At 33.1% G+C, this 15,767-nt stretch overlaps 1 non-coding gene across 1 annotated transcript; it reads right to left on the bottom strand.

Annotated features, from left to right (window-relative positions):
• Positions 1-4,139: 4,139 nt before the first annotated feature.
• Positions 4,140-4,242, bottom strand: LOC138171109 (U6 spliceosomal RNA). Its single transcript, XR_011170799.1, has one exon. It is a non-coding gene; the product is annotated as a U6 spliceosomal RNA (small nuclear RNA).
• Positions 4,243-15,767: the final 11,525 nt, after the last annotated feature.

The following is a 15,767-nucleotide window of genomic DNA, read 5'->3' as shown; positions in this document are numbered from 1 at the left end:
TTTAATTATTTTGTAAATTCTAAAAAAATATTGTTTAAAAAAAGTTAGTGAACATTTATAAAAGTAAATGAAAATTACAAAAAAGCCAGCTTGACTTCATGAATATCAAGTTATGAGACTAATCTTACTTCAAATTTTAGCAAGATTATTAAATGTTACATCAGGAAAATGCTAGATATAATTTACTTTGATTTCAGATAAAGTAGACTATTCTTTTCTCATGGAAAAATGTAGAGAGTTAACTATGGAGTAGATTATAATTTGTCATGCTCTCCATAGCTGAGTGAATGACTATACACACAGAGTTGTCATTAATGATTCATGGTCAGTTTGGCTGGAGACTTACAATGGCATACGTGAGGATCTCTGCCTGTTCTTGTGCTCTTTAACCTTGAATCAATGGTGCAATTAAAGGCACCGACAACATGCTTATTTATTTTGCAGTTGACATAGAAATGGGAAGAATAACTACAACTCTGCATGCTAGAGTAAAGATACAAAAATATCTTGACAGGCTAAAGCATGAAAAGAATCTAATAATATGAAATTCAGTTAGGATAAATATAAATAAAATACAATAAAAAACAACTTTAGCAGGATAATGTGAGAAAGGTGTGAATACATAGCAACTTGTCAGAAAATGATACAAGGATTTTCATTTGACTGTAAATTCAATATTAATCGACTCTGATATGATAGGCAAAAATACATTGTTTTCAAATTGTCCTTGAGCTCCATTAAAAAAAGAATGTGTTAAGAACAAGCAATTATAATCCATAACACTCTCCTAAGGTGAGACCATATCTAGAATATTGTGTTAAGGTTTAAATTTTGATATAGAAAAGTAAACTATAATTTGTAAAGCATGTAGAAGAGAATACCTGGGATGTTGAAAGACTTCAAGTCAATGCTATATAAGAATATATAGTTGAAGAAGCTAAGTATACAAGGAACTTATATCCCAAATTAAATAAGATTCATGGTCAAGAGGGGTTTATAGTAATGTCCAAATAGTTTAAGTGCTGATGTGTAAAAGAAGAATTAGACTTTTTTTTCTGTTTGTTCTTAGGATTTAACAATGACCATTGAGTGGAGGTTGCAAAGATAGGAGTTTAAACATTTCAGGGGATAGGCAGGGAAGAAGCATTTCTTAAGTACAAAATATGTACCAAGAACAGGACTAAGTGATTTACAGATATTATATTATTTGATCCTTGCAATAATTCTGTGACATAGGTGCTATTGTGATCTCCATTTTATAGGTGAGGAAACTAAATTAATTTAAGCCTAGGGAAACACAATTAGTATGTAGGATTAGATTTAACTCAGATCTTCCCAAATCTAGGCCAAGTTTGTGTGTCTTCCATCTAGCTGCCTATTTCAAAGGAGGGCAGCAGGGGTTTTCTAATTTGGCCTAGGAAAGTAGGAGGATATTTATTAGGAGGTACTAAGCCTCACTCACTATAAGTCTTTAAGTGATCACTCATTATCTGTGTTACAGATATCTTTGTTTGCAGTAATGTATTAGACAAGAAGGATTCTCTGGTGCCTTCAAACACAAATAGTCTGTGATTCTGTTCACAGGTGATAACTATGTAACTAGGTGATATAGTAATGATAACATTCAGTAACAGTGATTGATATCAAGGACTCATAGAGATGAGAACAATTTCTGCCTTGTAACTTTCCACCTGAGTTACTGTAGGTAGGTCATTTAACATATTTGTTTCCTCATCTGAAAACTGATAGATCTTCTGATTAATTTGTCACATATGCTGTAGTCTACTAAAATACTCCAGTTTTATCTACATTTCCCCATTGCAATTATGATTCTTCAAATATTGTGGTGTTGAATCATTTTAACCTTAAAATTCATTTGCTGACTATTGTTGTTCAAAGGTATTGTGGTGGTCAGGTTTGAGATTCTTTAAAAGACCATTCCCTTTCCAAATCAGATATATTAATTTCTTCCTCCTCCTCAATTTTAGGTCCAGATAATTTGTCATCTACAGTCTCTGTCTAAAGCATAAGTAGCCCAAGGACAGAAAAAAAGGCAGTTTTTATTTTAAGAACTGAGTTAAATCCTCAGTTGTCTCTTTGACTTTTCTATGATTTGTACTCCCATTCAGGGTTTCCCCTGTGCATATCAGAATTTGTTTCCCATTTTCATCTCTTTAGAAAATTAAGATCTCTGAATTCCCAAGTAGTCAGTCACATTAACAAACCATTAAATAAATTATATACATTCTTTAACTCAAGAGAAAATTCAAATACTTTCACCTGAATCAAGAACCAGACAAAACTACTCCTCCCTCCCCATGGACATCTATCTCCCTTAGCGATCTAAGCAATCTGGTACTGCAGAGGTTTGTCTAATGCTATTTTTTTTAAGTACTGATCATTTACAAGTTAAGTTTTGAAAGTAAATATCACCTATAGTATATAACATATTTTTGCATAAAATTCATTCTACATAATAATGCTTCAATTTTATATTAGATTTTGAACTTTAATCTGGTCAAAATTATCTGTTAAAATATATGCATTGTGTGCTTATGGATAAGGAAATGGTCTCCCAGCTATTTAAAAAAATCTAAGAAATGAATTATTATAGAAATATCTAATCCAAAAATCTTCTTAGGGAGTTGTCACTCACTATGTAAAATAATTTCATGAGAAAATTTGATGAGAAAAATGGAAAGATTTTTTCTCATTCAAATAATGGTCATAATGGTGCCCAAACCCATCAATCAGAAGGGATTAGTGAAAAGTAGGTTGATATTTAAGGATGGATTTGTTATTTGAATAAAGCCTGAAAAATGCAATTTTTCTGTCTGTAAAAGAAAAATGACTCTTTTAAAATGAAAGGCATTTTAAATGAGACTTGGAAGTTCTAGAAAAAAATATAAGAGACAGCTGGTTATCCAATCCATTTTTTTGAATGTTTAACAAATTCCTGTAAGTATTTTTTTCTAGAATAAAATCACAGTTAATGGCATCAACTATGACCTTGCAATTTGGTGATACTCTCTGAAATTGGAGTGTTGCAGATGACTGCATATAGACAAAATACTGAAGCTTGTACCTTAAAAATACATATTGAAAATGTGAATAGACTTGCTAAAGAAAATATGGTATCTGCATTTTTTTAAAGTCCAATCTTGAACATAATTTGTAATTTCTTTGAAGGAATATTAATTATTAGAATGAAAAGGTCTATGACATAGTAGTGTAAAATGAAACCCACATTCACAGAACAGCATCAAGTATTTGGTAAATAGCTGTCCATGGTTCGGTTGAGATGTCAACACATTTGTGCAATTCTTCATGTGGAAGTAATCTTCCCTAATAAATATTTGCTTACCTAGCAGAGTTGCTCATCACAAAGTTCTATTTTTTGTTTTGCTTAAAGTTAATGTTCAATATTCTCTATTTTCACACTTTTACAACTATTTGAATTTCTATTGCTACCTTTTCAATTTAAATGTATGGCATTATCTCCCCCTCCAAATTAAGCATATGTGCTCCTCTCTATTTCTACCTTCCTTTATCTCCAGACCTCTCCTGTACTATTTAGTGGTCTTAATGTTATAATTAAAAGGGCAGTTGTCAAAGATAATGGTCTTTATACTCTTGTTGCTATTGTTTTAACAAAAGATCCCTATTTATGACTCTCAAGTCCTTCTCTGGATATTTCATACTTAGGAACCACAGCAAACTCTGATAGAGGCCCACTTTTCAATAATGATTCACTTGGGATGAAAAGATTCATTTGGTGCATATGGAAAGGTCACATTACAAGTTGAACATCTACAATTATTTCAGTATGCATTCCTACCCCTAACTTTATAAACCAGTCTGGCATTATTTCAAAATGAAAGAAACAAAACAAACAAAAATAAAAAGCCCTAACTTTGGAATTGAAAAGATCTGGTCAGCTATGTGATAATGATGAAATAATTTAATCTCTCAGGAAACTAGGCAGTCATCTAACACTATAAACTATAGATGAGATGTTGATCTGCATCAATGGAAGTAATTTTTTTAACTATGAATAGCTACCAGATTTAATCATATGTGTGAAGCAAAACCAAACCAAAACAACTACAAACAAAAGAATATCATTTTTGCATTTCTCAGACAAAATAGGAACCATCACAAATTTGCTTGTCATCCTTACAAAGGCATCCTGTTAATCTTCTCTAGGTCATTTCAATTTTAGTATATGTACAGCTAAAGCAAATGGAAAAATTTGGAATGCTATGTAAAAATTCACTTACCTTGGCAGTATACTCTGCAGGGATGTGTGCAAAGATGATGAAGTTGCCACACTCATAAACACAGTTAGCTAAGTGTTTGGCAAGTTCCAAAGGAAAGTGTGGAAGACAAGAGGTGTTAGATTGCCTACCAAACTGAAGGTCTACAGAACCATAGTGCAGAACACATTCTTGTATTTCTGTGATACTTGAATTGTCTACCAGCACTATGAGAGGGAATTAAATTATTTTTATTTCAATTTTCCGAGGAAGTCTCTAAAGATCACCTGTCAAAAATAAGTGCCAGACAATGAGGTCCTTTCTTGAGCTGAACTGCCAAGCATTAAAAACTCTACTGCAATGCTAACTACATTGTTTGAATGCCAAGATCAAATTTTGCTTAAAAGACTATTTCAGAATTATCTTGAGAGGATTCTGGGAAAATGGCTGAGTAGGTCATAAAATTTGAAACTCACAAGATTTCCTGCCATGAAAGAGATAAAATAGCACCTAAGGGCAAAAAAGTGAAGAGAAAAATAAATAACAATAGGGACACAACAAGGGTCTTCCTGGGACAATTGAATATCAGAAGAAAAATCCCAGGATGAGGTTTTGTCTCTATTAAGAGTAAACACCTCCAAACCAAGGTCCCAACTAACAAAAAAGCTATAAATCACTTAAATTACAATCTGCTAGCCCTGAGGTTAGGAGGTTTGAGAGTCTGCCTAAGCCCAGGCCACAGGATCTTTTAGCCTCCTAAATAGTGAAAGTTGTGTATCTGAGCAGGGAACTTCTGCTGAGAAAGAATTCCAAACCCAGAAAGAATAGCAGGAAAGGAAAGATTACGTGCCCAGTGAATACAGAAGCAGTGGGGCCATATTACCTTGACTTTGGGCACTTACAGGAAGCTGGAGGTCTTAGTTTGGGTTCAAGGTCAGAGGGGAGAACTGAAGAGAATATGAGGAGAAAGACACTATCCCCTCATATTCAAGGACTGGGGGTTATAACTTGCCCAAGGTTACAAGGCTATTTTTTTGTGTGTGGATGTTATGCTTAAACCCTCCTTACTCCAGGGCCTGCGCTTTACTCACTGTGCCACCTAGCTGTCCCTGGCTCATCATTTCTTATAGCAAAAAAGTATTCTATTACATTGACATGACACAATTTGTTCAGTCAATTCCTAATTGATGGCCATAGCCTCAATTTCCAATTCTTGGCCATAACAAAATAGTTGCTATACATATTTTTACATGTGGGTACTTTTCTAATTTTTATGATCTCTTAATGACACACACCAAGAAGTATTGTTGCTGGGTCAAAGGGCATTCACACTTTTATAGCACTTTGGACATAATTACAAATTACTCTCCAAAAGCTTTGGATCAGTTTACAACTCCACCAAAAATGCAGTAGTGTTCCAATTTTCCAACATTTACTATTTTCCTGTTTTGTCATGTTAGCCAATCTGATAGCTGTGATGTATTACCTCAGAGTTGTTTTGATTTGCAATTCTCTAACCAATAGTTATTTAGATAATTTTTTTATATGACTATACATAACTTTAATTTCTTTATCTGAAAACTGCCTGTTCATGTCCTTTGACAATTTAACAGTTGGGGAATGACTTATAAATCTTATAAATCTGACTCAGTTCTTTATATATTTTAGAAATGATGTCTTTATCAGACACACTGGATATAAAAATGGTTTCCCAGCTTTCTGCTTTGCTTCTAATATTGGTTGCATTGACTTTGTGCAGAAACATTTGAATTTATTGTAATCAAAAACATCTATTTTGCATTTCATAATATTCTCTATCTCTTGTTTCATCATACATTCTTCTTTTCTTGACATATCTAAGAAGTAAACTCCTCCTAGTTTGCTTATCTTTAAAGCTAAATCATTTTCACTTTATCTTGGTATTTGATGTAAGATGCGGGTCTATGCTTAGTTTCTGCCACACTATTTTCCAGTATTCCAAGGCAGTTTTGCTCAAATAGTTAGTTCTTATCCCAGAAGTTGGAGACTTTGGCATTATCAAGCAATATATTAGTGTAGTCATTGACTTCTGTGTCTTGCACACCTAACTTATTCCACTGATCCACTCTGCTTTTTCTTAGCCAATATCAAGTAGTTTTGATGATTTTTGTTTTATAATACAATTTAAGATTTGGTATGATTAGGTTCTGTTCCTTTGAATTTTCTTCATTAATTACCTCAACATTCTTGACATTTTGTTTTTCCAGATGAATATTATTACTATTAATTTTTTTTCCTAGCTGCATAAAATAAGTTTTTGATTGCTTCATAGGTATGGTAATGAATAAGTAAATTAATTTAGGAACAATTGTCTTTCTAATTTTCTTAGCTCAGCCTATCCATGAACAACTGATTTTTTTTCTAATTATTTAAATCAAATTTTATTGTGTGAGAAGTGTTTTGTAATGGGGAAGATGTCAATGATAAGATTATATTTGAAAGTATATCATAGCTATGTACATTTGTTTCTTTACTTTTTAGATGACCTGCTTGTTAAACAATTCCCTACACACTTTTATCTCATTGAATTCTGTGTAGTGGAAAATCATGAGGGAAGTTTTATGGATATTCTACACATATAAGAACTTTTTTCCCCCTATTTTAAATATTTTGCTAAAGATGTTCAAAAAACAGAGATAAATGTTAGTGCTCTATGTATTTATATCAAAGAGTCTATTCTTCAATCTTCAATACTCTTTTCTAGCAGGGATCATTTAACGTATCTTTCAGGCAATCAAGGACCTCATAATCCAGATCTCTCCTTGTCCTTCTCTGAAGAGCAGCACTGTTCCTGAGTGTCATTTTCTCTCAGGGTCTTTGTATACAAGTTACTGGTATCTAATTTGAATTCCAATTTAACATTTTATTATGTTTTTTTCACCCTTTAGCTGATGTTTTCATTTTCAAAAAATCTTCTACTCCTTAACCCCAAGGAAATAAGTGATATGGAATTGTTAGTCATTTTAATAGGGCATGTGGAAAATATATATTAGATGGAGGAATTATATTGTAGTTCCCTCCACAATTTATATAGGATGGTTTTAGACCACATAATTTATTTCTTACTTTTCTCTCTGTAAATTTTACAGCAAATTCTCAGATATCAAACTATAGATATTTAAGAATCTGTCTATATGCAAAATTAATTTTGATTTATTTGGTTATAAATGTGACAACAAAACCAACAAAAAACAAAATCAAATAATCACATACTTTTTGTCTAAATGATTTCAAACAAATAAACTCAATGTTTGTTCACCTCAATGCTCACATATTCACATTCAACTTACAATAAGCTCATTTGAAAAGGCATAATTCAAATATCTCAGAGACTTACTAATTTTATGACCATGAATGTGCCATTTTAATTCTCCTAGCATCAGTTTCCTCATATGCAAAATGGGCATAATAAAAATACATACCTCCCAGAGATATAGTGAAGATTAAATTTTTATGGAGAGATAAAAAGATAAATACATGTATACCTATTGATAGATACAGATACACTCACATATACATGCATGTGTGTATAAAATTTTTGCTTTTAGAAACATTCTGAGAAAGAATCTATAGGCTTCACTATACTGCCATAGGTCCATGGACACAAAAGGTTAAGAACTATTACATAACATACATTTTAGCTACGTTATTACTATAAGGAAGGTATTTTTTCAATATAAATATTCAAGAAATATCCTTCTCTAGCAAAAAATTGGAAATTAAGGGGGTTTCCATCAATTGGAGAATGGCTGAACAAGTTGTGCTATATGCATGTTATGGAATACTATTGCGCAATAAGAAATGAGGAGCAGATGGATTTCATATTTACATGGAGAGGCTTATACGAAATGATGCTGACTGAGAAAGGTAGAGCCAGGAGTAGTTTGTAAACAATCACAGACACAACATATGTGTGATGACCAACTTTGATAAACTGGACTCTTCTCAGCAATCCAGAGATATAAGTCAAACTCAAAAGACTCATGATGGAGAGAGATGTCTACATCCAGAGAAAGAACTGCGATTGAACCCAGATTGAAGCAAACTACCTGCCCTTTTTTGCTTTCTTGTTTGGTTTTGTTCCCTCTTTCCCATTCTTCATTCTATCTGCTACAATCCTTCTTTATAAACTGATGAATGCCTAATGTGAAAGTATTTGCAGATACTATACTTGATTATATGCCGCCATGGGGGGGTAGGGGGGAGGGAGAGAAAATTTGAAACTCAAGGAGCTGTGATAATGAATCTTTTAAACTAAAATAAACAAATTAATAAAGTCCACTATAAACTGAAAAAAAAATAAAAAGAAAAAAATATCCTTCTCATCTCAATACATCCTTATGGATTTAGGCTGATTTTTTTTCTAATTCATTTTACATATATTCACATGCATAAAATCAGTATCACAAAATTTTATTCTTTTTCTTTTATTTAATTGTCAAAATATAGTCATCAGAGAAATGTATAAATGATTAAAACTAATATAATGATGTATTCAGCCCTGTAACAATGTTATGTAAGATATGGAAATGTTATATTCTTCAGGGCTTATGCTGTAACATCTTCATTTACAAGATTTAGGGCAACACATTCACTCTATTGGCATTAGTATCTTGAAGTTTATCTTCTTCATAAAAATATGTTCATTTTTATCAGGAAAATGTTAATGGAAGTCAAGAATCTCATTAATGGAAAGATTAGATGGAAAGGACATGGTGTATCTCACTTTAATAAAAAGGCTTCATTTTTATGAGGTACTATATGTTTTTTTAAATGATAATTGCAACTCTGAAGCAAGATCTGAGCTATGGATTAATATAAGTTTCATTATTGTCTCTGCAAAAGAAAATGGGATTTCTTTCTTGTTTTAGTGACTGATACACTGTATCTCTTTACCAAACTGTTCTTTATTTTCTGTAAAAGTGAAATGGTTTTGTGGAAAGTCAGTATTTTTGTAGATATACTATTATCTAATTCCTTTTGTCTTCCTGGGACACTTGAAATGATAATGAACAAATACATCCTTTTCCCCTTGCTTCCCCATTTCACAAGGCTTTTGAATCATTTTTTTTTAACAATACTGCATTTAATCTACCTCATATTAATCTACCATGTATCTCCTGCCAATCAAAACTACCATAGTCTTGAACAGGAACATATTTTTTTGAATAAGGTTTAGATTCAATTTTTAGAATGTTTAAGTCTTCTGATTCATACTATTGGAGGTTTGGGGATCTCAGAGGCCAATTTTTACAAAAAATATGTGGATCAAAATGTGTTGTTCCCAGTCATTTTAAGTCATGCCCAACTCTTCATTACTCCATTTGGGGCTTTCTTGGCATAGACACTTGATTGGTTTTCGATTTTCTTATCAGTTCATTATACAGATGAGAAAACTGAAACAAAGAGTTTAATGTGACACAGTGTCTTCCCCAGTCTCTGAGGTAAGATTTAAGTTCTTGAAGATTAGGCTTCCTGCATCCAGGCCCAACGTTTTATCCACTGTGCCACCTAGCTGACTCAGAACAACCATTCGGGATAATAATTTTTAACCATGCTCATATATAGATATATATGCAGATATATAGATAGATATAGATGCAAATATGTGGTGGTAAAAGTTTGGAAATTAAAGAAATACTCATCAGTTGGGGAATTATTGAAGAAGCCATGTCATATGATTGTCCTGGAGTACTTTTATGCATAATAAGATATGTTGAGGAGGATAGTTTAAGGAAAACAAACAAATAAAATCATGGTAGGAACTATATGAGTTAATGCAAAGAGAAGAGAGGAAAAAAAAATTGGAGATCATTGTGCCCAATAACAACAATGTTGTAATGACAACCAAATATGAAATACTTGGTTATTCTGACCAATACAATGATATTACATAATCCAAAAAACCTCATGATATTAAAAAAAATGCTATCCACCGGCAGAGAGAGAATTGATGGATTCTATGCAAAGTGAAGTATAATTTCTTGCTTTATTTTTGTCTTTTTAAAATTATCTAACTAATATGGAAATATATTTTGCAAGATTTCTCATGTATAATTGATATCATTTTGTTTGCCTTTTCAGTGGATTGGGAAGGGTTGGAAAGGAGATATTGAAATAATTTGGACCTCACCTTAAAAAGGAAAGAATTTTATAAACAATTGAAAAATAAATTTTCTAAAGGAGTGATCAGGAACATGGTTTTGCTTCTGAGCCTGGTCTTGAACCCATAGAACAGAGATATTTGTGGTGTGGATGATAATTATAATTCTAGCTTGATAACTCCCTTGGATTTGGAAAAAATGGTGGTAAGCCTCAAGTCACCGGCCTTTCTTGCTGTTTCCCAGACACCTTGCTAAAAAGTTCAGGCATTGGCATGGTTGTAGTAACTGAAGAAGCAGGTCAGGCCTTAGATTATATCTATCTATGTAATATCTGAATATTGAAAACTGTCCATGTACAAGTTCTTACCTGGAGAATAAATATCTTATATGCATGGCCCCTGTATAATGTTTAAAAATATTTTCAGTAATAACTACTTTTAAGAATTTCTTTAACATTTTCACATATGTACTTTTCTTCTCAAAATCTGAAAAAATTTTAAGGGTACTTACTACATTCTATAAATTATATCCAGAAAGTGCTATGTGAGTTGTAATTTTTCTGCAGCAAACTTTAAAGAATTGTACATGTGTCAGCATGATCAAAGAAATGCAGCCTTCATTTTTTTCAGTTTCCTTAAAAAGAAAAAAAATCTTCCTATGCTGAGGATCTAATTTAAGGAAATCATGTTGTCAAGTAGCCAACACTTCCTTACACTTTTATGCATGTATTAATTCAGATTCAAGTTTAAATGATTCTCCATTAGTGTATCAGTGATTTAGATTTCTGCAGCCCATCCCCATCCTGTAGAATCTATAAGGGAGATAAATATCTTCCATTAGTTTTATTAATGTATAATCCCCAATAAAATAAGAAGCCTAAGCAATGCTGCAAAATGGCAGGATTGGCCAGGCCTTCTCCTACAACATATCATTCAATTTTTCTCATCCATTTCATAGGCAAAGTCACAAAGAGTAAAAGAACTGGGGGGGAAGGGAGGGTTTGAAGGAAAATAATAACAACCACCACACAACATATGCTTCCTCATCCCTTTGTAATCTGTCTTGTATCCGTACCACTGGACTGAAGTCTTTATTGCTATATCCAATGATCTTTCTTTTTTGTCATTATTCATAACCTCTAATATTTTGCACATTTGAAGACTCCCTTATTCCTAACTTTGCATATCCAGTAATCATCTCTCCAATGAGTTTGAAACCTCGTTTTCACGTAGAAATCTTAAACTTAGCAAGTCGAAAGCAAAACTCAATTTTTCCCTAAATCTTTTTTTTTAATCCTAAGTGTTTTCACTCTTTTCTTTATTTTTGATATTTTCTGTCTTTGCTTGGAGAACACACCTCATTCATGAAAGCAATGATGTTTCCCTTCAGTCATCCAACCAGTCAAGTGGAATCTGAAATCATGTAACCGAGAAATATTAAAGGACAAAGAGCTGTGGGTGGGGTTTTAATTACTGCCCTTGGGAAAAAGAAAAAAAAAACAGTGGCCAGTGAAGATTCAGTGCCCTAAGGACCTTACTCTTCCTGAGAAGTATTTATTAAATTGAAGTCTTACTTCTCCTAATTTCAATATTGTATTTCTGAATTTAAAAAATGGAGAGAGAGGTTGTGGTGAATGCATTGTTTCCTTAGCCTGTTCCTTATCACTAGAGATAAAATAGATACTTAAATTCCCCACCCCAACTTTTCTCTCCAGCATGAAAAAGGAAAACAGAATACAAATAAGGAAATGTAGTCCTTAATCACTAGTTAACCTAATAACTATAATAAGAAGATCCAAACCTTATAATCTGAACTCCTTACTTAAGGAAGCACTTCAGTCTACCATGGAAGTCCAGGATTTTGGAACCTCTTCTCAATGCCATTTCTCCCCAGGAATAGATTATTATTTTGATATATGGAGTTGGGGGTATAATAAAGTTATAGAGTAATTTTTCTTACTCTGAATTTACAAAAAAAAACTACCTTCCTCATAAAACCTTTAAAGTCATTTCCCTTCGTTTAAAAATACATTTTGATGTAATTGTCTCAAGAAAGAACATCGCTGTTGCCCATGGACAATAATTACTTTTCCCCTGAAGATTCACATAGCATGTTTTTCTTTAAATGACTTTTTTTTTTTTTTAAAATATATACAACATTAGACTAAAACGTCTTGCCATCTGGACCACTGTTCTCAAACGGTAAACTTTGTGGGAGCAGGAACATACCTTACCTGTATTTGAATAACAGGTGCTTTAAATAGATGGGTGTTATGGATGGTAATGTTATTGCTATGGGTGGTCAAAGTCTCTCTCTCCTCTCCTGAGCCACCTCGCCTCAGCAAGGAATCCCAGGTCAGCTTAGTATTTTCAAACAGTACTGTTTTGACTACTGAGTGCTCCATGTACATAAAGATCCCAGGCAATTAGTTGTACAAAATGAAAAACTAGTGCCTTATATGAGACGTGGAAATATTAGAGAACCAACATTTAAAAAAAAATACTCGTTTCCTACTTTTGACATGTTCATAAACACTTTTGCTGTAAGCATATTGTAAACAGTAACAACGTGAAAGGCAGTGATATCTTTGTGCTTCTATCTCGTACATATCGGCTTGGGTGACAAGATGACACTTTTCAGCAATTTCCACTTTTTCTCATTTTGTTTTCACCCCTGGGGTGATTGCTAGTTCCTTATCATCATTCAAGACTAGAGAATCTTTCCTATTTGGGAGAATCTCTTGAGGAAGGCTTTCTCTCAAAAGTCATTGCATGCTGTGAAGTACAAAATAAAATACTTGTGAAGTTTTAAAGATTCAATTTCTTTACTCTCTTTAGAATTACAGAACAGACCTTTGTTTGTACTTTGAGTGAGCTTGACATCCCTTAATGCTTCTCCCAATGCATATACATAGTATAGTCATTCCCTTGAAGGCTTTCTATTTTCATAGGCACACTTATTTCAGAACTAAGTTTTTTTGGGGAGGAGTAGAAATTATCCCTCTCTTTAATCAAGATATCCCCCGGTATACTCTGTCAATTTTGGGACTCACAGGCTGATTCTTAACAATTACTAGAGGAAGTGTGGAGAAGTGGAAAGGGTGTTGAAATTGGAGTCAGAGAGCCTGAATTCAAAAGCTATCTCTGGTCCTTGCAAACTTTTTGACCTTTGATAAGTCACAACATCTGGATGTCAATTTTTATACATGTAAAATTAGTATTTTGCACTGAATGACCACTAAGATTCTTTCAGGCAATAATTCAATGATCATTCTTCCTTCATACATTGCTCCAACCTTAAAGAAAACATTTCCTAACTAGGTCTTCCTGCTAAAAGGAATATAGGATCTCTCAGTTTTAAGCTGCAGTGTTTTCAATAACTAAAAATTCTATTGAGACACATGGACAGATATAGTATCCCCAAATGGCGAAATTCTAATGTGGGGTGTGAGATTAAGTGGAATGGAGGATATAACTTTTAAATTCCTAGTATAGGCCCTGATATTTCTTTTCCCCTTCTTCTGTACTTGTCTTTCAAATAAAGGAACTTCAATGAATAGCATACAGAGAGTGATAGCATTTGTTCCTCCCTTTTTCACTCCCTTTCATTACAATGAGATTTTTAAATATCATTAACCTTTCAAAATCATCATAGACACATTATCATTAAATATTGTGACTGGATAAATACATGGCCCATGGTGATTCATTGCCTTCAGTTACCTTTATCTGGATAATCATGACCTTATAGAATGTAAGCTCCCCTAGAAAAATGTACTTTTTTCTGAGTACAAGGATACTTTTTGTCATTATGTCATTAATAATATATCCTTGTTAGATTTCATTGAAGATTAATATATGTTCATGTGAATTTCACTATACAGAAGGAAAAATTCTGATGATCAGAATTTTCTAGGTGGCACAGTGGATACAGTGCAGAGCCTGAATACAGGCAGATACCAGTTGAAATTCAGCCTCAAAGAAATTCTAGCTGTATTACCCTAAGAAAGTCACTTAATCTTTGTTTGTCGCAGTATCCTCATCTGTAAAATGGGCATAATAATAACACCTACCTTGCAACAATTTTTTGAGAATCAAATGAGAGAATAGTTCTAAAATCCTTAGCACAGTTTCCAGTACATAGTAAGTTAGAAATTTATATTTGTTGTGATGATGATGATAGATATGTTGCCAATAACCATTGGCATTCCTTCTTTTATTTTTTGACTAAATGTTTTCTGAGATCTCTGGTCTTATTTTTTTTTATCTTTTGCTCTTTGGAGGGAAAATGGGGTTAAGTAACTTGCCCAAGGTCACACAGATAGGCTTTTGGTGTGTGTGTTAAGTGTCTTAGGCCAGATCCAAACTCAAGTCCTCCTGACTCAGGGACTGGTACTCTACTCACTGCGCCACCTAGTTGCCCCAATTGGCATTCCTTTTTAACCACCCCATAAATGTCTAGTCCTTTAAAAAGCAATACCCATAACATTTTCTTTATGCTTTATTCACTCTTATGTTCTTCACAAGCAAAGAGCCTTGAAGTTTACCCCTGAACTCCCTTCATTATTACTTTCTTCCTATGGTTTACTCCATTTATTATCATTTTAAATATTCATTGAAGCCCTACCAAATGGGGCTATATAGAGACAAGACAATGATAAGACAACCAGGAATGCAATCCAGTCTAAATGTGGTAAGAAATTACCAATTCTCCCAGGTAGGGTTGAAGGTATATTCCTCATAGTTTTTTCATGTTTTTTGAACGTATTCTCAATTTAAATTTAGCAGCCAGATTAAAAGAATGATTTTTATCACATGGGAAAGAAAGTGAAAAATACTTGCATGGAAAGTCTATATACAAATCATCATTCCTTTCCAGAAGGAAGTTCCTCACTTCCATGTTATACAGATTACAAGAGCCAAGAATGTTGAGCGTCCTCATAATGGCTGGGCTTGGCTTATCCAGTCTTATATAAAGTTTTAGAAGGTAGCCTGGGGCATTAAAAGGTTGTGTGACTTGCTCAGGGTCACATAGCCAGTATTTATCAGAGATAGCATTTGAATCTTCTGGACCTTTAGACCAGCTCTCTATCCATTACATCATGCTGCTTGTTATAAGATTATTTACCAGTAATAATAATCAATTTGTATAAAAATGTATACTTTACAAAGTAGATTCAGGTATATTATCTCATTTGATTATCATAACGGTCTTGAAAGGTTATCTAAACAACTATTTTTATTTCCCCTTTTCATATGAGTAAACTAAAGCTCAGAACAATTCAATGACTCCCCCAAAGCCGCTAGGAAACTGAAGAATCAGAATCTAGTTGCAAGGTTTTGGATTTTATCTTTCAATCAGAAAATAC

The sequence above is a fragment of the Petaurus breviceps genome, unplaced genomic scaffold, assembly GCF_028583685.1.
Source record: "Petaurus breviceps papuanus isolate PSGF00001 unplaced genomic scaffold, PetGlider_PUasm1.0 41, whole genome shotgun sequence".
Classification (NCBI taxonomy): domain Eukaryota; kingdom Metazoa; phylum Chordata; class Mammalia; order Diprotodontia; family Petauridae; genus Petaurus; species Petaurus breviceps.
This window is presented reverse-complemented; position numbering and strand designations above follow the sequence as displayed.